We start from the raw sequence: 20936 nt of genomic DNA, 5'->3' as shown, positions 1-20936 counted from the left end.
CTGTTTCTTTTTCTTTTTCTTTTTTGTGCAAACTAGAGGCGTCGGTGATCCCGGAGGAGGGTCAGGCATGCCGCTGCTGCTGCTGCTGTGTGTGTGTGTGTGTGTGTGTAAAAGAAGCTGTCACTTGTAGCGTTATTAAACCTCCCCTGAGTCACTACATGGGCATCCATCACGTTGATTTGCAGCCGAATGGAATAGAAGTTATTTATTACTACTATCAGTGCTTCTTTGTGAAATGTGTCACCTGTCGATGTTGCTCATTACACCATCCTCATTAGCCTGCATTCATAAACATCATCAAAATATTTGCTGTGTAAGGACGAGCCTTATTTGCTCCGACAGCCAATGGAATCATCTCAGTCGGTCGACGGTTCCTTGTTTTCGTCGTCATTAGTCCAAGCAGCCGTTATTATTCGTTATGATGACATATTTAAAACCGGGAGCCATCTCGACTCTGTCATCGGCATTGGAAGATAGGAGCTTTTTCGACATCAGAAATAAAAAATAACAGCTATGGCTTTTCGCGCCGTCCTGCATTGTCATGTGAATGGATGCTGCTGCAGCCGTGGCTTAGTCAGTCCCCGTCACTCTTATTTTGCAGGAGTCAACAATGTAGAGGTGAATTCTGCTATGATGTAAGGGGTAATACGGTTTTACACGTTCATGCGACCTAACAAACAAACAAAAAATACAAAAAATATGTGTTTAGTAGGACAGAAGCTTTCACTCGCACCGTTTCCAATAAAAAAAAAAATCCAATTTGAAAGCTCATGATGTGCGATTAGTGCAATTTGTAGTTTTTTTAAAAGGGGCATATTATATTATAAATACGAAAGATCTTATTACTTTAAAAACCGTGAAAGCAAATCGTCCGTGTTCGCTTTTCGCCCTCGGTGCTTGGATAAAAAGAAGCATGTGTCCACAGTGAGCAGTGGCCATCTCAGCAGAATAACAGGGCATGAGTGACTGCGGTTTATGTCGGGATGCCATTGTCTGACGGTCCATGTGTTCAGCCCGGCCTGAGGGGGGGCGATGCTGTCATTAATGCGGTGATACAGCACTTTGAGGAGCGGTGGCATTCACGGCATCACAGCCCTCTTTGTTTAGTGCTGATGCAACGCGCTGATGCCATTGAGGGGATCGCGACAGCCCCCCCCCCCCCCCCCGTGCTCCCTCTGTGCTCTTACTGCTTTGCTATCATATCACTCAGAATTCAACCATAGGAGCTCATGCATCGGAGCCGTAGGTGACCTGGGGGGTGAGGAGGACGACGACGATGATGATGATGATGATGATGATGATGATGATGATGATGGGGGGCTGCTCTGTAGTAAATTCCTGTTCAAAACGAGCTGACATTGCTCTGCTTTCACTACACGTGTACGGAGGCTGCACTCATGCGCAGTGTCGTGCACGGAGCCTTCTTTTGTTCTGTACAGTAGTCCCGCTGCCCTGCTTTTCTCCGTGCATGACAATCCCCTGCTTTTTGTGTGTGTGTGTGTGTGTGTGTGTGTGTGTGTCTGTGTGGAGGGGGGTGGGGGGCAAAAATCTGTAAACCCCACAGTGACTCAGTCAGGCTTAAATGCCACTTCATGCAATGTGCCAGCTCTTTAATTTGCCTGTTTATATCACAACATTTATCGATTATTATTGTCAGACTTTATTATTTCCTTTTGTCCATCAGAATTTGTAGAGGAAAGGCATGACTAAAGTCTCACATCTAATACTCACAGATGCTAATATATTTAGAGAATGACTCATTGCCTTGTGGTATTTTTACAGTCAGTTTAATAATGAGTAATTTATAGCTGTTTCCATAGCTAAAACAAATATCAGTCAGATCTGTCTAATAAGGAGGTGTTCCCTCACTAAATGTAGTTTGCTGTGTTCAGGTCTCTGATCCTATTATGACAACATGATTTAATGAAGAAAAATATTGCTGCATTTGTTGCCCAGTTATTGCATCACACCATTTTGAATTCTCTCTCTCTCTTCTGCCATGTCCATTGTTGTCAAGGCCGTAACAGCAACTGAAAAGTCACGTGGTTAGTGTTTACAGGGAACGAGTTCAGTTGTGAAGGCAAAAGCTGAACAGGGTGAATACCAAAAAGAGAAAAAAAAAAATAGGTTCATTGCATCTGGTAAAGGAAGATATAAACATTGGTGCATCATGGACAAAAGGTTAACTTTTGATTTATCCATTAACCTAGTTGTGCCCTAAATCAGGTTCTCAACCTTCAGAGGCTGCATTTGAAGATGGTCTATCCCATGATTCATTACGTATTGGTTATAAAAATGATAAAGCAACAGCAGAGAGCCCATGGTTTTACATTTGGACGTCACTATTGGGTTTTGTCTAACAGTACAGCTTTTAAAACCAATGGAACTCAAAAACTATTTTAAAGTAGCAAAAAGTTATGTGTTGTCAAGGTTGCTAGGCAACAGGAGCCTTGCTTTGCAACACAGCAGTCAGGGTAGGAATAGCTGATGATATTAAAGGGAAAATCCTTCATTTGCAAAGGTTACAATGCATGACAGCTTCATAGATCCCTTCCTCAGAAGAATGCAGCCTCTTAATTAGGACAAAGCCAACAATTATATTCCCTGTAAATGTGACAATATGAGGGTCAAAGTGCTTAGTATTTGTTTGCATACATGAAGTCTGAAATAGATCCCTGCCCATCCTATTTATAACCCCATTTTTATAACATGAACAAGAAGCACGCCCTTGTGTGCAAAATTGACTCTGTTTATTGCTTTGTAACACCCAGTGCTTGGACCTGCAGGTTGCCACCAAAGTTACTTTCAAGCTAAACAAAAATACTAATGACATTGAGAGGTAGCTTCAGTTCAAACGTAAGCAGGCGCTTTGGGGTTAATCATTTGTGAAACTGCAGCTTGACGATTTGACAGAGCGATATCATGCTGTGATTCTCTTGAAGACAATCTCAGAATCCACTTAAAGGCGTCATTTTCTATTTTTATGATGCGCAGAAAGGCGAAGCAGGTCCTCTTGAAAGAAATTAACACTGTAGATATTTTTCTCTCTGCATCATTAAAGGATTGTTTGCATTGCTGAGAATATTTGAGTAACCCCCACCAGCGCCAGCTCGACATCTATAGTCAGTGGCTTGGCTAGGGGAAAAAAAAAAAAAACATGTTCCCATAGCTCTCCCACGTCAGCACAAAGGCATGTTTGACTGGGCTGCTGCCAGTGTGAGGCGTACATGGAACAGCACTGCTGGGAGAAATCTAAGATCCTGCACTTTACACCAAGAGCTATTGTCCCCCCCTCCCGCCTGTGCACCCCACCTCTCCCCTCCTCCACCATCATGTCATGGCTGCTCATTCTTCTTCTCCCCATCGTTCACAGCAGCGATGTGTACTGGCGTTCCCTGCTTGCCATGTGAAATCAGATTGTATTATCCCGCCAGACTCAGCTTCCATCAGCCTGTGGTTACGGCGTTGCTGCCTCTCTTCCTTTTTCTGCCTCTCTCTTTCTGTGTGTGTGTTTTGCTGCTCAGCGCGTGCAGATGCCAAGAAGCTATCAAATCCAAAACACCACAGGCAGATTTCTAATTGTTCTGTTTTCTTTTGGATTTGTGTGTGTGTGTGTGCTGCCTGTAACAAATGATCTAGACACGTAAATCATTCTGATAGTTGCGTCAAACCCATTTGATGATCTCACAGACTCGTCTTGCCGCCTCAAGCAGGGAAGCTTGCCCTTCTGAACCCTTGAGTTAATACTTTAGTAGCCTGTCCTCCACTGAGCCATAAGTTTAGAGCCATGCAAAACATATTGAGCTAATGAAATGATGCACATATGGTCCTAATAGCAGAGGAATTAAAACCCTGGAAGGATGGAGGAGGGGCGGGGGAGGGGAACAGGAGGTTCTGCAGCTATTCAAGCACTTTAGAAGAATGAGCTGTCTTTAAAGTGGCATTCAGTGAATGAAGAGAAAACATTTAGCACAGTGTAATGACCTGTTTGTATTGGATTACTGCTACTACCACTACTGCCGGCAGGCCCTGGAGAGGTTACTGCTGAGCTCTGTTTCAACTTCCAGCTTCTGAGCTGGAGAAGGTTTGCGGTGGAGGTGCTGCTGCTACCTTTGGTTTCCTTATATTGAGTGAAGCTCCTTAGCCAGAAGGAGATCTACTCCACAGAGCTTTAAAGACACTCAGCAATTTTCTCTTTAATATCAGCCAATTTGTTGCATTTATCCTGTGGATTGTTGAACATTATTTTAATAGGTGATGTCACTTCTTATTATTTAATTCATTCATTAGAGCTAACTCAAGCAATGTATGTAGCAATTATGTGAAAGCATGCACTGTGTATCCCAAATTGTCATTTACGTCTTTTGTGACTTTAGTATCTGAATTTGTAATTTGGTGGGTTAAGTTTAATAAGAATTTCTTTTCTCATAATGTTGTCTTTACTCCAACAAATTCTGAGTTTATTCTCGGTTGTATTTTAAACCAGTGGCTGGCTATTATTCAGAATTTTCCAATGTTTTTGACAATTCTCACAATATTAAACGAAAGTTTTCCATTGAATGAATGGAATGCTTTTGACATCCACTTAATTCTGTATTTACAATTATTATTAATTATTAAGACAAACTTCTGTCATATTACTTAAAATCTCAGAATTTTTCCAAATACTAATTTCTTTCTTTTGCATTATATCAAGTTCACAATTTTATACAATTGAGCTATTATTACTTCAAATAAATGTTAATTCTCAGTGAAAACAATATATTAATTAATTAAATGAAGAAACAAACAGCTTTTTTCTCATAATAATTTAATAAACATAGTCTAAATCATATTGTCTTAATCTTTTAATAAATTTAAAACTTTGAGCAATGAATTGCAATATATTGATTTGAAAGGAAATTTTGAAAATGGACTTAAAAATGTAAAATATTGTTCTCCTTTTATTTTGTTTTTTTATTCCGGCTTCTTTGGACTGAATTAGTTATCTTTACTGTTAAATCCCCTTATTTAGTGAATTTTATGTCATTCTGAGATTTTGCTCTTCATTATCTAAATTCTCACAATAAAGTTTCAAAATTCTCAGGTAATGAATGGGATGTTGACTATATCAGACTTTAAACTTTGATGTCACAGTACATTTTCAGAAATCTAAGAATTTAAAAATGTTTCTTGCATCTGACCTTAGTTTGTTTTAATTTTGACCTCAGTTCTCTCAGTTTTTTGAGGACTCTTAAAACAAAATTATTTATTATAAATTTATTGTATAAAATTTCATCCTCAGTTAATGTCAGAACTCAGTTCATCTCCACTTGGTGTCCAATTTGTTTGCATACATCACAGTTTGTAGGTTGTCAGGTGGAAAGTTTGGTTATAAAATTGTCACTGGGACACCAATCTTGACAAAAATAGCTATGAGACTTTCACATGTGTTGCGTTGTTTCTGAGAATGCTCTTGAGCTATGACACTCATATCTCCATATTTAATCAGCTCCTTTGATGAGGCTTTTGGATCTTGTTTTTCAGTCTTTCTGACTCATGTGCAGTTTCCAAGTGTCACACAATGTGAATGACGTTTTCCACAGTTTGTCCTCCCCTTGAGCCCAGTGGGAAAAATTGTGGCCAAAAAAGCAACATGAAGATAGTCATAGTCACCTAGGTAACAGTAACAGTGCCATTATCACAGTATATAAATGGGGGTGCTCCTTTATATATTCATGTTGGATTTTCTTCTGGTTGCTGAGGTTATTCATAGTAAACACTGTTGTCTGAGTGGTCCCGAGAGCTCACCCCCTGCTGCCACCATAGAAACAATATGCATACCATATCAAATTAAAGCTATAAGACGGTGTAAACAGTCTGTCTCTAGGGTTGAACCCCCACCCCCTGGTGCTCCTCTCTGTCTACTCCCAGGGAACTCTGAAGCACAGTCATAGTCGTTCCAATTTAAAGTCCCCTTGTTTTGCAGCTTTAGTTTTGCAGATGCTAAATCACACATAAAGCAGATGCTCGCACTGGCCAGACACCAGCCGCGGCCTGTCCACGTTAAACCACAACATGTGTACAGCTCAGGTCTTTACTGTTGGGCCAGGACTCTTCATTTACAACAATCAAGTTGCAATTTAATTTAATCAGACTTCTAATTGTAGCTGACAAGAAAATCTCACCTTAAAATTTTAAGCATCCCAATTCAGCTTCAATAGAAGAACCAAAGAGTGTCCATGTATGATATACAGTACAGGCCAAAAGTTTGGACACACTGTCTCATTCAAATGATAGGAAAGTATGTCCAAACTTTTGGCCTGTAGTGTTTTTATATGTGTATGTATATATATATATATATAAATGTATTGCTGAAGTCACATATTGATTCTTTAATATTTTATTAAAAGTGATTTTGATAACCAATTTCACATGGCATAATTTGGCCACCATATAGATAAAAAAGCAAGACTGGATCCCCAATCAAACAGTTAAAATAAATAAATAAATAAATCAAATATAGAAAAAAAATAAATAAATTTAATTATCAAAAATGTTAATTGCATAAATGTTAAGATGTTAAAACTGATGAATCTGCATACAAAATTAATAAAGTAAATAAAATGTTAAAAGTTTACTAGACTCTAACTAAAGGAAATCAATTGGAAAGTTCAGTGGTTTGTGTTTCCCGTACATTTTTGGCTAAATTACAGTTAATATGTGTCACACCTCTTTAAATACATATCTATATACATTAACAATACATATACCATATCCAACACATGTATAGGTTGTTGGTCATAAACTATGTCTGTCTAAATATAAAGACTTGTATGTTAAACTTGCTAGAATAAAAAGCCTGGGTTTTGACACACTCGTGCCAAAGCGGAAGAAAGCTGCTCTGTACAACTTCGAACTTCTGAAGTCTGAGGTAACATCTTCAAATTTGACATTCTTTTGTTTTGTTCACTGACATTGCAGTATGCACAGCAACGGCAAAAAGCTCAGCAATGTTGCTGTTTTCTCAGTCTTACTGGGTTATCAAAGGTGAAAGTTATTACACTGGGATTCTGGCAGGGTAAAAATTCTGATTAGAAAACTCTGTACATATATTTTGTGTTTGTGTTCATGTTCTGGACAAACACAGCAGTGAGAGTTTCGGAATATTAATATCAAAGAACATTTCAGGCCAGCTACATGCAAAATTCAAAGGAATTTTGTCGTCAAACATATGCTGGGGTGCTACAAACATATTGCGCCATTTCTCTTCTCCAATCGATACATTGGTTGACCAATATTTCCTGCTGGTATTATATGATATCATATCCAATTTATTTCAATTTCACACTTCAAGTTTAACGCAGCTGAAAAACTGACTGCTCTAAGTGAATTTTTTTCAAATCTTAGAACTTCATCTGTATTTAGAATTAAAGTGCTATCAGATGAACAAATTCACATGCTCCTTGTGACATTTTCTCAATTAACAAGGGATTTTGTCATAAGAAAAATGTATTTGTATACAAAAAATTACTCATATTCTTTACATTGCTTTTCAATCTCTACATTTTATCTTTGTCAATTTGACATTTGGGCAAGAATTAACTGGAGATGCTGTTGCAATTTTTATCGCCTACTCATTAACATTGCCGTCAAAATCTTGAAACAGTCTTGCTCATATTTTTGGACAGCTTAGTTTCAATGTAAATCTTTCCTCAACTTCACCATTAATAATCATTTGCTGTGTTTTCTGGTGAGCCTCTGTTAACCAGTTGCTATATTGTCATGTATGAGTGTTTTATTCCAAATCATTAGCAGTCAGGGGCCAAAGTGTGCTAGCTCCCATCTTGGTAAAGGGCTTGACGTTTCCTGCCAAGGTCATTTTGTACCTCCGCCACCACCTCTCTCTCCCTCTGTCGTCCTGGTCGATGGGAAAAAGAAGCGGTGCTCAGTCGAGCATAGTGGAAGGTATTTCAAACAATCAGCGGATTCCTGGCAAGGGGAATGAGATCATTGTTTTAGCAAAGGGGGGTAGGGGGAGCGCTGGAACGACCCCCGTGGCAAGACGTCGTCCTCTGTCACTGATCTCCATGAACTGGAATGTGATAGAGATCAGAATTCCTCCCCAAATGGATTTATTTGTTCTGCTTTGCACATTAGAGACACCTTACAAAAACAAAACCCTCCCCTTGTGTGTGTGAGGCGTGTTTACATGAAGCCCTGACATCTGCATCTGATGTGTAGGATATAAATAGAAAATAATCAGCATAATAATAATAAGCTACTCTGAGTTCGGGGCAAACAAATTGTTGGGGAATAACTATTGATCATTTGATACTCAGAAGTTTGGTTTCTTGTTTGTTTCCTTAGTGATGACAAAAAGGACGTCTTGGTTCACATATGTCATTACAGCTCATCTTGAACTTGATCATGAACTCAACAGCACAGTGCAGCTCTTCACAGTGACAGAGTTCATTCAGAGTACAGCAAGACACATTTCTTCTATTAACACTCTACAGCATCCAGTCGTACAGACAATTTTCTTTTCATGGCGATACGTGTCTCGGCGATTTCCTCAATGCATCTGTGGTATCACTGATTGTGAACTTGTAAGAGCTGCAAGGTAATTAAATGAGCAACTTCTGGCACCAGGTTTTTCCAGTTAAAGGTCCCATATTTCACAGTTTTCCTGTGGTTTTATCACATTATTTTTAGTCTGGATATCCATAAGAAGATATAGTTGTGATTTTAAAAACCAAAAACCATCTCAGTTTCATTTTATTTATCCTTTCTAAGGCTTCTCTTTGAACTGAGAACATACACTATTATTACATTTCATAGACCTAACTTATAATCAAAGAAGAAGTGAACTAGACTATATGGGACCTACAGCATATTTTCTCATGTAAAAGGTGAGGAGAGTTCAAATTTCACATTTTTGCATAAACTTTTTAATTTGGTGTCTTCAATTGTTAAACATTTAATAAAATATTATATGCAATGTTAAATATAAATATTTCTTTTGACCTCAAAAAAAAAAAATGGAAATTTTATTTTAATTGACATTTGCTAACAGGTTTACTCAACTGTATTTAATTATTTTATGTAAATTCTGCCAAGACTCCCTAACTGCTAATTAAAACTATTTTATTTTCCGCCTTAAATGCTTTAAGTTAAGCAGAATCTAGCACGTCTACAGCTTCTGTAAAAAAATAAATAAAACAATATGCGTTTCATTTTGATACTAGGAAAAAAAAAAAACAGCCTGTATGCATTTGCTCTGCAGGAAGACAAACAAACAGTAGTTTTCCCCTAAACTGACAGAAACGGTGGTTTGCCTCCTCTTGGGGCAAATTACCATGGTAACCTATTTTTATCTCTTAACCTGCTCTGACATGGGTTAACTTCAGAGGATCAGACCAGTTCTGATCCATGATTAGTACTGGATCCTGACAGGGACAATAGGCTTTAAAAAACGACATTACAAATAATAAGGAGCAGTAGATATTGACTCGTTCTGTGGTTTGAGACTTTCCATATGTTCACTCTGGTTTTCCAGCAGTTTGTCATTATTACCATAACTAGAGAGTGTAGCTGTCATGAAGAAATAACACACACTTGTCATGGATACAGAAATTCTATAGAGCTACTTTTGTTTATCAGTTTAAAAGATTTCTTTTCTGTGCAAGCACAATAAAATATGAATTACACATTAATTTGTTTAATGATTTACAGAAAACTGAAAGCATTATTCAGATTATCAAACATTTCTAGAAAATGATCAGTCAATAAAGATGTTAAATGTAACAGTTTTTTTTTTTTTCTTTTCTTTGGAAACATGAACGCAATTTTGTTTGGTCCATTGAGTGTCTTTTTTAAAGAATCAGCTGGCTATGACCCAACTTTTTTTTTTTTTTTTTTTTTTTTTTTTATTACTGATGACAAATATCTTCAAACTATCTCTAATGTTGCTTCAAAAAGTCATTCTGATGAATGGCGTCTTGAGGTAAATATGTATTTTATTTTTCTTTTCGGTAAACCAACCATTTAACGCCTGCATACATGTTGAGGCAGAGTGCTGTAAACCATCTCATATCTCTGACGCTGACGAGTCGAGTGTGAAACAACAAAGACTGTTCGGCATGCGGTTTGGTGAAGGAGTGCAGCTGTAAAGGAGTTTTTGTCGGCGTAGACAGAAGAAGAAGGAGGGGGCTCCTATGAGACCAGCACAGGTGGTTTGAGGGGGTGGGGGTGGGTAGCAGTTAAGTGCCCACTTCCTGCAACGAGCCGTCGTGTTTTACTGTTAACTAAAAACCTCACAACGAGATCAGCAGGATTTGCCGGTGTTGGTGGCTTCATGCCATTTAACAGCAGGCAGCCATAGGTGGAGATCCTGTCTGTGGACTCTAGTGGCCCGCTGTGACTCATACTTTTTTTTATGATGTGTTTTGTTTTGTTTTGTTTTCATAAACACAGCACAATAAAAGAGCGAAAGAACAGGAAAATCAATTCTACAAAAGCACAAGTGGATTTCTGTCTCGAGTTGCACCAAATAAACTTTTTTGTTCATGTCAACTAGACTTTAGTTAATTAGGTGCACCAACAGACCATATATGGGTTGACAGATTCAACTCTTTACCAAACAACTGATGAAAACAAGAACAAATGTTTGTGTCTGTAAATACGTTGAAGCTGTTTAAGCTGAATTTTTCGGTGCAAACTCTCAAACTGAATTGCACTTGTGAGATTCCAATTTCTGTGTGACCAAATACCCAGCCGTCTAGTTGATCGTGTAAAATGTGATGAAATGATCGTATTAGGGTAGCAAAACATACTGTTTAGACACAGGGTGCCCGCAGAAAAATGGCAAGAGCAGTTCACCCTCATGGACTCAGGGGGCTGATGAAATTCATGTTGTGTTGATGGTAACATTTGCACCTAAGGCTGGAATTATGGTTCTTCAGAGACACATGCACGAATACATGCCAGCTGAACTGTAACACATTGGTTGATCATCTCCTGTGACATGTTATAGTCAAATCAAAGTGAAGCATCAGTGATTGGTCGCTGTGCACTCAGTATAATGCTACTTATTCGAAACTGTACATATGCACAGTTTTGTAATTGCTTCATTGTTATTGTTATTAAATCTATATCAGCAGCCGGTCAGGCTTCACATTTCTTCACATCAGTTTCCTGTCATAAATCTTTAGGATGACGTTGCTCCTCAACTGAATGATGTTAAAAAATCATTTAATTATTTCAATAGCTAATAGGGGTGTAACGATTTTGAAACTGAGACTGAAACCTTAATACAAATGGCCATGATCTGCAGAATTAGAACATCCCCTTCTCCCTCCCCAGTCTGCTGTCAGCACCGCAGGTGCAGCTTTCATTGTTTTACTGATGAAATGAAACTCTTTCTTTAATTAACACTATGACATTATTATTCTATTTAAAGGCAGAGCAAGCTGTATTTTTATTCTTACACATTACTTTACATACATTCCATCTGCAAGATGTAAGTATAATGTGACGCATTTGTGACCAAAATAGTCACGTGACTATGATGATTCATGAGGCTGAGACTACAGACCCCTCAGAAACATGTCATACAGACTGTATTTAGTTGCAGATTGAATCAAGTTAAATACACATTTTTGGACATTTTTCACTGTAAGAATCATATATTCGGTTTTTGGAGAATATTGCCTCACTCTTTTCATCTCTTAGTTGATGTGCATGGACTTCAGTTGGAGAAGACTACAGCTGTTATCTTGAACAAGTTCAGAGAAAAGATTCTCAGCAATACACAATCTGGATGTGGAAACACAAAACACCTGATGAATTCATGATCTCAGTCTTTAGTTTCAAGTCTACAATACAAAGTAATATTTTTTTTTAAATCATGGTCCCATTTAGAGGAAAATAGACCATTAAGCAGAGGATGGATTCTAGGGGCAGGGACTACTCTGTGACTGATTAGGTAGACTGTACTACCTAATCAGGACAGGTCAATACAGAACAGGTCAGATTCAGCCCTAACTCAGCTCCACCTTCTCCCCCAGATATGGTTTCCACTTAAAAGAAACAATATGATGATGAGAAAATTACAAACTGAAGGCTTCAACACAGCAGCTCAAAGAGGTGAAGTGACATCACAAAGGGTTGACACAAACAGATGTGGGGAATATTTTCATGTTAAAGTCTGAAGTTTAAAGAGTGTGAAATAGTGTATTAATATGCCATTTTTTAAGTTTTTTATTCTACGATAATGAACACAGTCTGTGGAAGTTTTGCTTTGGAACTGTTTTTGTGTCCTCAGTGTGGAGACTTGATCCTACCTACGTTTATTATATTTAATTGGATAAAACAATGTTAAACAAAGCCTAAACTTAATCAGTTATACATGAATGTCAGCATAATTTAAAGGCTAAAACCGACAGAAATGATGGATCAGTGATGTGACTTTGATACTCGGTTGGTGAAAATAAACCTAATTAGTGAGAGCATGATATTTGTTCTTTAGGCTGTTGAAAGTCCCGCTCCAGAGGATTGCCTATGAAAGGCAGCGAAGACGAAGCAATAAGAAACAAAGACAGACAGAGCAGAGATCAATAGTCATGGCTGCATGAAAGGCTGCAGAAGGCAGCTATTTAGATGGATTACAGTAGCACTGCTCTCCTTTCATCTCACTCAGGGATTGTGTCTTCAGGGAAGGAAGCAAATTGGTTCTCATCATGCTTAGCGTCTGCTGCTTGGTCTGATACCTAAGTCTGTTTGAACACCGTGATGCGTATTGCTGCAGCAGACACAGTACAAGAGGAACATTTACGCTGCGCTTTAAGCCAAACTCTCAGTCATCTTCTTCACAGTGACAGACCAGGGAGCAGGCTGTAATCTATCATCCTCCGCTCTGCATCGTGTTTTTCAAAAAATGTGATTCGTCAATGTGCTGCAGCAACCGTCATCATCATCATTATCGTCATCATCCTATCTGTGTTACGAATGTGAAGTGTAAGCACATGTTCAGGTTGAGCTGCTTTATGGTTATTACTTGATTTTGGTGGGACAGTCAGAAGAAGAAAAAAAAGAAAGAGGAGCTTTCATGGGTGATCTGGATTGAAAAGTGAAAGATTTGTGTAACCACAAGCTCATAGACATAGAGCTGCTCTGAGGCAGATCTAAACTGATTACCAGGTCCTCACAATGAGGACCTTCATTGTAATGGCATTTGCAGCAGATAAACCAGACCTTAATTGTTATGACAATATCCAGGTGGTTGCGGTTGGTTGAAGTTCTGGGTTCAGCTACTGGAAAGGTTGTGGTTTGTGTTAGTGTTGTTTTGTTGACCCTTACACGATGCCAACCTAATCTTAATGCAGACATTGAGCGAAGTCACCTGACTTCATCTCTTGATCCCAACAAAATTACAGCAACTGCATCTGTCTTAGTTTGGATTTCCAGTTCAGCAGAAAGCATCCAACAGATACAGGCCTCGGTTCAGCTTGGAAACAGTTACTTAATGACAAAGTTTTGAAGAGATAATAAAATAATGTGGCCTAATATTTGTTGCCACCGATGATTATATATAATTTATTTCTGTCCATAGCAGTTTCACTTCTGCACTTGGTCGTAGCAGTTTTCTGTTTTTTCAAGACTTGCAAAAAAAATATCCTTGTGCAATTTGAGACAATATCAGTTGGAATGACTGTTTTTGAATTTAATTTTCAGTGAATTAAAAAAAAATAAATTATATTCATTTGGTTTTTGAACCAATAAAAGAATATCAAATGTTCATCTGGAGAATATGATCTGGGCCATCTTTGTAGCAGAACATTGCAGGACCTGTTTATTTGGACTTGGTCAAATTGCAATTTTTATTTTTATTTGTTTGTTTATTTTTAGTGCAGCCTTGAATTTCAATCAGTTTTCCTGGTCTTTCAGTGCAAAGTCTCTCCAGTTGAAACTTAATTTTTGTCAAATAGATTTATTTTTCCTTGCAAAAGTATTAAAATAATTAGCAAAATTCTGAAATAATGGAAAGTTGTTAGACTGAAAATCAGTCCAGCCCAACATGAAAAATGAGCTTCCTCAAAAGCAGTGTAGTAAAAGCTTAAGATTCCTAAATGTAAAAAAAAAAAAGAAAAAAAGAAAAGTGAATGTGTCAGGAACACATTTTTGTAATCATCAAAAATTTCCATTTTCCTTTTTGTCTTATTTTTTTATAGTTTTTCAGAAAATCCCTGATTGAACTAGTAAACTTTCCCTGAAAGTAGTAGGAGACATTTTGGTTGATGGTTTTAAAATAGTTTCTCCCTGAATTCAAAAAGATGATGAAATAGTTTTTGTTTTTTTTTTACATTTTTGTTGTCATTCTGAAAATGCTCGTGTTCCCCATGTAAATAATAATTCTAGCGGATAATCTCCTCCCAGAAGTCTTGATAGGTGGGTTTTGCTCACACTGAAGGTGACGTCCTCCCCCCAGCACCACACCTCCCCTGCACCACCGACCTGCCAATCATATATCTGACCTCCCATCGTTCTGACTGATGGTGGCACAGATGTGTCAGTGTGACAGTGTGTATCGTTTGCTGGTTGGATAAACGATCACCAATCACTCTATGAACATGAAGGACAAGTCTGTAAGTAGCTCTTTAGTTTTTATTTGTCAAAAGATCGTTTTTCTGCTGACAGGAAGGCTGTGTTTTATTTTTTCCTGTTGTGGTTAGACTGTGTGAAAGCGAGGCAAACATTTGTCTCTATGATACACAAGCGGAAAAAAAAATCTGACGCTGCTGCTGTTGTTATATACTGACAATATATAATCTTCATTTATCTGGATTTAAAATGTTAACTCTTGCAGAAACAATATGTATGGGTGTATTATTCTGTATATTAGGCAATTCACTGCTGATTTGAAGCAACATTTATTAGTTTAAAAGCAAAAAATTTGTGACTTTGAGCAGAGGATCTGAGAGCTTCTGAAGACTAATGCGAGCTTCAAACCACATAGTCCGAGACTAATAAATTCTTGTCAAAATTAACATTTCCATTTATAACTAACTGTTGCAAGGGAAATCAAGCTTCCTTCTCTGACTTCCTTTGCAGGTGTTAAAGTTGTGGCTGAAACAGGCTCAATACTCAGTGTTAATTAATCTGACTTTCTCTCTTCCTAAGAACTATCAACAACCCTTGAAAAAAATAGAGAAGGAAACCTGCATCTCTTTTTTTCCTTTAACAGTAGATCCAGACAAAGAAACTGACGAAAGCACATTTGAATTGGGGAAACTACTGTATATCTCCAAAGTGACATTTTGTTCATATATCTCTTTATGGCTGCTCTCACGTGTGTTGTGCATGTTTACATGTCAGCGTTCTTATTGCCACCTTTCTCCGCGGCCTTCAGGCAAATACAAAGGAGCTCTTTTTCCTGGAGCTGTTAGTTTCATAGCCAGAGTTTGTGGCTTAGTGCAAGTGGTGAAGTTAAAGTGTCAAAGTGCTTCAGCCAAGACCACGTGGAGAGCTGGCATCGGTGTGTCATGGCCTGAGACTAGCTCAGCGTGGATACTTTTACTTTTGGCGGTTGTGGTGTGCTGCACTGCTCTGGCCTCGTACGGGTCCATGGACCTCACACAGTAAAACATGTGTCTGGATTCAAACTGAAAGTTCAAATATTTCCTTCTGAGCCATCCATCTGCAATTGTTTCAACTCCTGTCTTTATTTTGCCAACATAATTATCAAAGAAGAAACATTTGTTATGTATCAGTATTCTGCAGCGCCAGTGCCCCCTCTACTCTTTAATTAACTTCAGTGGTGGCACAGATTGACTCTTGAAACACTGCAATTTGTTTGTGAGGGGGGAGGTAGCACTATACGTGTATAGGCCGGCCAGTGGGCTGATATTGTTGCCCACTGCTCCACAGCAGAGCTCTGAGGATCTTTAGGTACGCCGTAACATCTTGTTGTATGAAGGGGGAAGGCTAAGACTAGCTAGTAACAACAGAAGCTGAGACAGGGAAATGTCAGGAACGACCATGTCTAGTTGGAATCTGCGCTGACAATAGCAGGCTTGTCTTTTTGAGCCCCATAAATAGCAGCACAGCTTCTCCTCCTGAGCAGTGTGACTTGTAAGTGAATGGACTGTTCAAACAGTTGATGGCTAACGTGATGTTCTCCAGTTTGTAGCACCATGTGGAAGGTGGTCGACAGGGTTAATTGTTGCTTAATCGTTCCTCTTTGAGCACTTTGAGATTGTTAATTGTTGCTTAATTGTTGAATAGAAAGTGCAATACCGCGTTATCACACTTAAATGTTGTGTGTTTCATGGGTTTGTGAAAATCATTTCCCAAAAGCATTATGCAGTTTTACATCTCCTCTATTATGCATCTCTCTGTAACAACAGGTTGGTGGGCCAATCAGAAGAGGGGATCTTCACAATTTTTCTCCTAAAATTTGCTATATTTTCATTCTATTCAATCACTCAGAAAGAGTTCAAAATGCACAGAGAATATAAAACCCTGCAAGGAAGCATGGTGTGTCCCTGTGAGGGTGGCTAAGTGCATGACTGACGGCATGCCTGCTTTCCAGAGGTCCTGATTGCTTGGTTTGAGTCTCAGTTTCTGAATACAGAAACCTCTGGACAATATGGTACCTTTGAATTGTCACCACAAAAAAGTGAGGTCTAATACTACACTGTGACTTGAATTAGTTGTTAGCTGTCTATTCTCAAACAGGAAGCTAAAATCGGAAATAACTTCCCACTTCCTGTTAAGGATTTTAGAAGCGTCTTTAGTTCTAGAAACCATTTAAAGAAAAAAGTTAGAGAGAAATATCTTCAAACAACATTAGAAACAGATACTTATTTCATGTTTTTTTTTACCTGAGTACAGATATTAGGGGTTTCGTGTACTTAAGATTAATTCTCATTTTCTCAAGTCACACAAATAAAATTTCTACCATCCTTTTTTCAAAAGCAACTTTCTTTTTTCCAAAAGAAAAAACAGCTGGACAAAAGTAGACAAACATTGTGTTGTATGAATTGCATTAAAACTGCTACAGTTGTGTTATCTCTACCCTTTCTAAAATAATTTGCAGTGTCTTAAAAAACCAAACAAACAAACAAGCAAATATACAGGTAATATAAAACAACAAAAGAAATAAAAAAGAAAGGAAATTGTACAGACAGCAGTAAGCTCTTCTTTTAAATAAGTGCATGTTGATCTGCAGTGGGAGAGGATTTGTGAAGTGCTTGGTCTCTGATCCAGTCTCAGCGCTCTGTGTTTTACAAAGCAGGAGTAATCCAAGCACATAATTCACACATGGCCCATGTCTGGAAGTTTAAGTGTCATTGCTTGTTGCCTGGGTTTGCACGGGGCCTCTCTGAAGTATCTTCGCTCAACTGAACTGAGTCTGTCTGCCCCGTCTGCTTCCCATGATGCACCTCCCATCTCTAGCCCAGTAGAAAAGGCAGTGAAGGAAGCCATTGTTTCTGTCACTGCGAGGCATGTTGCGTGTACTTATGACACAGAGTGGGAGAAATTATTCCCACTATATTGTTGGAATGTCTTTGAATCAATTGTGTCTGTATGAATAAGTGCTACTCTTCAGCAGAATTCAAGTTCCTTGATCAGAAATCTGCTTGCCTGAAATAAAAGGAAACCAAATAGTGTATTTTAGCTATTTCAGAGTTGATGGCGCTAAAAATTCCCTTTTTAAATTAAAAGCCACCTTGTTTTGTGACAATAATGTCCGATCCCATTTAATTATTCATTCTTAGCAAGACCACCTCCGAAGCCTGATTCAGATGTCTAATCCCCTCAATCAAGAAGTTTTTCAGAGGACCCCCCCCCACACCCCTTAATTCCTCTCTTCTCGTGCTGCAGCTTTGATTGATTCACAGCAAACCACAGCTGGAAAACCTTGCAGCTCCTCTCATGCATTTTTCTGGCATGATGTAATGTTTTGATGATGATCCTCGGCATAGTATGCCTTGTGCTGTGACATCAAAACAAAAGAAATCTCCCTTGAAAAGGTAGACTTCACAAGCAGATCATTTATGCTTCACATAACACAGGACCCCTTTGAAATGGACCTCCATCCCAGTCCCACCCCCGCCCAAAAAATAAAACAGGACGTTCTTATGCTTTGACATGCGTGAGAACATTTGATCGCCTCAGTTCTCAAGTTCCAATAGACACACAGAGGCTTCCTGATCCGATTTAGGTAACTAGAAATGGTTAAATGGCGCAAAAAATGGTTTCTTTTCTATTTTCGGTCCTGAGCTTAGTTCCAGGAATCTTAGCTGCAGCCGCTCAGGATCTAAAGCAGGAGCAGTGAAACACTGCCCTGTCCATCAGAGGTGAGTCTATTTTTAAAACGGTCGTATCATGTATCACGTCTTGCCTTTTCGGTCTTTTGTTCTGCAGCCAACGTGTGTGCAGCGGTTGCAAAGTGCTACTTCTGTTCATTTGCCGGGGGCTACCAGGTGCTTTACTACTACTACTACTGTATTTATAGTGGCCAGGAATGTCAGGAGCCTCACACCAGGGTCACTGTTAGCAAAGGATGATATATGCATCTGTAGTGTTAGCAGCAGATTTAAAATCTACAGTGTCTGGGAGGGATTTCAAGTATTGCACTCTCTCCTTGAGGGTGTTCAACAGTGTTGCTTGGTGTGAAAACAGAGAACGGTGAGCCTGAAAAAAAGTCTGCATACAAGTGGATGTAACTGCCAGTTTGTTCATCCCATAAACCCAAGAACGCAGTTAGCATTAAAAATAAGTAAGTGTCAAATTAGATACAGCCAACATGCAGGGATGAAATATGTGCAACTTCACAATTACAACTTCACAGTGTCTCTTTGTTTTGTATTTATATACAGTGCAAGGACACGTTTACACATAGATATGCGTATGTGTGCATACATACATGTGCCCCTGCTAGCCTGATCCAGAATCGAACTGCAGTGTACTGAAATCAGTCACCACCACCACCATATTCATATACACGTTAATTTTTCACAACACCCACACAGGAAACAAAAACATATACACGTATCAGAAGAGAAGAAAATAAACAGCCAGCCGAAGAAGAAAGTGAAAGCTGACTGAATTTCTTAGAAACAGGAAGCAGTGGGATTTAACCTTAATCTTTTTAAGGAGGTCTAATGTAATGTGATTTCCACTACCTCAGGATAACACATTTTTAACCACTTATTAACGAAATGAAGTATGTAAAGTCACGTGATTTGGACATTCATGGCTGCAGAGGTCATTCAACAAGTTTTTTACATGTTGTAGATGTGATGTGAGAATCTGACATCTATGCCCACTGGTGGTAACACTTATCTGCTAATTGATGCAATTTTGGTGTGGCCAAGGTATAAATAACCTTGGGAGAAAAAAAAAGACCTAAAAGAGCAAAAGCATTGAAAGTTTAAAGGGTGAAAGGGCCCATAAAAAGTTGCCAAATTGCAGCGATTCCCACTCATTTGGCTCATCTTGCATTTGCTCTGCTCCTTCGCCAAGCCTCCCCCCACCAACACACACACACACACACACATGGAAAAGGGGATGTGTTGTTGGTGAGAGACTGCGCTCTCGAGGCCGTGCATGCCACCCTTGTTTTCTAAAGCATCAACAGGAACACAGAGATGCTGCACAACATGGCCCCTAGGTTTTAGTGGGAGAAACACCACTGAGTTAATTCATCCGCCTGTCAAGGGCCACTTTTTTGCTTTTAATTTTAGCCAAGATTCATCAGGGCCCTGAAAAGCAGGGCAATGCGGGCCAAATAGAGGGCTGCACTCCAGGTCCCTTCCTCAAAGTCAATCTCCTCCCTGTTTGGGAAAAAAACAGGCTCCAGACGGCCCTGCTCCAAGACCTGGCGGTTATTTGTTGAGTCATGTGAGATCATGAGCACAAAAACTGACGAGAGGTCAGGCCTGAGGTTGGGGGCTGCAGGGTAAATGAGACAGGTGGGGTTTATGTCAGGGGCAGCAGGGGAGCTAAAATCTGCTCTTGGGCCAGCAGACACCAGAGCGTGCTAGTTTTGTATAAGGTAATGTCTAGCGCACACATTGGGGTGGGACGTGTGCACAGATTTATTTTAATAGACTTCTGCTCTTGCCAGTGAGGGGTGGGATGTGGATTCTGCAAGCTTGTCCCATGACCAGCGTCACACTTCAGACAAGACGGACATATTTGACTTCAGAACCTGCCACAGAGGAATAAAACTACACAGTGAAGAGAGGCAAGATTCAGTCTGACTTTGACCTAATAATCTGCATGATCAAACTGGATTTCTCTTGCGTCCCCTGAAAGCTTTTCGCCTGCGTTTTCCCGCCTTCGCATGGCTTCACCAGCTCCTGTTACAGATGCATGTTTTGTGCTCATTGTGCTGCAGGGAGGTCTGGATGATACGGTATTAGTATCGTTGCTTATGGTAACTCCTGCACAGACGCAGGGGCTGCAGCAGCTTAACACCTGAGAGGATTTGTTTTTGATATCAGTTGTACAGAATGAAAGTCCTTAACCGCTTACCTCTATATTTAGATAGAAGTCGGACTGCAGCCAATAATTTATGACATAATGAGTGATTCTAATATTTAATTTGCCACTCAAACATTCAAATGTAAATAGACCTATGTGGTCTTGGTTTATAATGCAGGTCTCGCATATTAACAGAGTGAAAGTGGCAAAATGTTTAGTCCGAAATGAAATGCTCATATCATTCAGCAGTATTCAGAAACTGAGCCTTGAAACATTGACTTCAGGACTAGTGGAACTTTGTGATGTCACAGTGAAGCAGATCCTCTGAGCCTTTATTTACATTGGCTGTTGTTACGAGAGATCCACAGAGAAGACCGCAAAGTACAAATATATCTTCTTTTGGATATCAACGCTAAAACAACATTTAGGAAAAATTTGAGCTTTAAAATACTTTTTTTTCCTTG

General features: G+C 39.1%; 1 protein-coding gene across 1 annotated transcript in view; it reads left to right on the top strand.

Annotated features, from left to right (window-relative positions):
• bach2b (BACH transcriptional regulator 2b) overlaps positions 1 to 20936 on the top strand; it is an 87129-nt gene that overhangs the window by 532 nt on the left and 65661 nt on the right. The gene's annotated exons all lie outside the window — the stretch shown is intronic.

This window comes from Echeneis naucrates, chromosome 24, assembly GCF_900963305.1.
Source record: "Echeneis naucrates chromosome 24, fEcheNa1.1, whole genome shotgun sequence".
In the NCBI taxonomy this organism is placed as follows: domain Eukaryota; kingdom Metazoa; phylum Chordata; class Actinopteri; order Carangiformes; family Echeneidae; genus Echeneis; species Echeneis naucrates.
The sequence above is the reverse complement of the archived record's forward strand: the minus strand, read 5'-3'. Positions and strand labels throughout refer to the sequence as shown.